We start from the raw sequence: 1,110 nt of genomic DNA, 5'->3' as shown, positions 1-1,110 counted from the left end.
CCTGGGAAGTCCTCGTGTTGCATTCCCTTTTTAATTTTTTTGCACCGCGTGCAAAACAAAACGCACGAGCGCGACGTATGTTTAGCACGTTTTATTATTTTGCACGTTTACGGTAAGTTTTAGCTCGCTGCTCATTATTCACGCGTCTAGCGGCGGCAAGCGTGTTCTGAAAGGGGTCGAAACCATGGTAAATAGGCACTGGTGCAGTTGAACCGTGGTAAAACTCGTCTCCGTAGTTGAGCGGGAGCGGCCAAAGGAATGTGCAATCGTGTGTGTAGTGGAGCTGGGAGGGGCAAGCATAAGGGACGAAGACGGGGGTAACATGTCGGATGCGATCATACCAGCACTAAAGCACCGGATCCCATCAGAACTCCGGAGTTAAGCGTGCTTGGGCGAGAGTAGTACTAGGATGGGTGACCTCCTGGGAAGTCCTCGTGTTGCATTCCCTTTTTAATTTTTTTGCACCGCGTGCAAAACAAAACGCACGAGCGCGACGTATGTTTAGCACGTTTTATTATTTTGCACGTTTGCGGTAAGTTTTAGCTCGCTGCTCATTATTCACGCGTCTAGCGGCGGCAAGCGTGTTCTGAAAGGGGTCGGAAACCATGGTAAATAGGCACTGGTGCAGTTGAACCGTGGTAAAACTCGTCTCCGTAGTTGAGCGGGAGCGGCCAAAGGAATGTGCAATCGTGTGTGTAGTGGAGCTGGGAGGGGCAAGCATAAGGGACGAAGACGGGGGTAACATGTCGGATGCGATCATACCAGCACTAAAGCATCGGATCCCATCAGAACTCCGAAGTTAAGCGTGCTTGGGCGAGAGTAGTACTAGGATGGGTGACCTCCTGGGAAGTCCTCGTGTTGCATTCCCTTTTTATTTTTTTTGCACCGCGTGCAAAACAAAACGCACGAGCGCGACGTATGTTTAGCACGTTTTATTATTTTGCACGTTTACGGTAAGTTTTAGCTCGCTGCTCATTATTCACGCGTCTAGCGGCGGCAAGCGTGTTCTGAAAGGGGTCGAAACCATGGTAAATAGGCACTGGTGCAGTTGAACCGTGGTAAAACTCGTCTCCGTAGTTGAGCGGGAGCGGCCAAAGGAATGTGCAATCG

The 1,110-nt window shown here is 50.4% G+C and overlaps 2 non-coding genes across 2 annotated transcripts; both read left to right on the top strand.

Annotated features, from left to right (window-relative positions):
• The first annotated feature begins 327 nt into the window (after nt 1–327).
• On the top strand, nt 328–446 carry LOC123178746 (5S ribosomal RNA). Its single transcript, XR_006489818.1, has one exon. It is a non-coding gene; the product is annotated as a 5S ribosomal RNA (ribosomal RNA).
• A 302-nt stretch (nt 447–748) lies between these two features.
• LOC123178747 (5S ribosomal RNA) lies at nt 749–867 on the top strand. The gene has a single exon (XR_006489819.1). It is a non-coding gene; the product is annotated as a 5S ribosomal RNA (ribosomal RNA).
• Nucleotides 868–1,110: the final 243 nt, after the last annotated feature.

The sequence above is a fragment of the Triticum aestivum genome, unplaced genomic scaffold (genome assembly GCF_018294505.1).
Source record: "Triticum aestivum cultivar Chinese Spring unplaced genomic scaffold, IWGSC CS RefSeq v2.1 scaffold20557, whole genome shotgun sequence".
NCBI lineage: Eukaryota > Viridiplantae > Streptophyta > Magnoliopsida > Poales > Poaceae > Triticum > Triticum aestivum.
The sequence above is the reverse complement of the archived record's forward strand: the minus strand, read 5'-3'. Positions and strand labels throughout refer to the sequence as shown.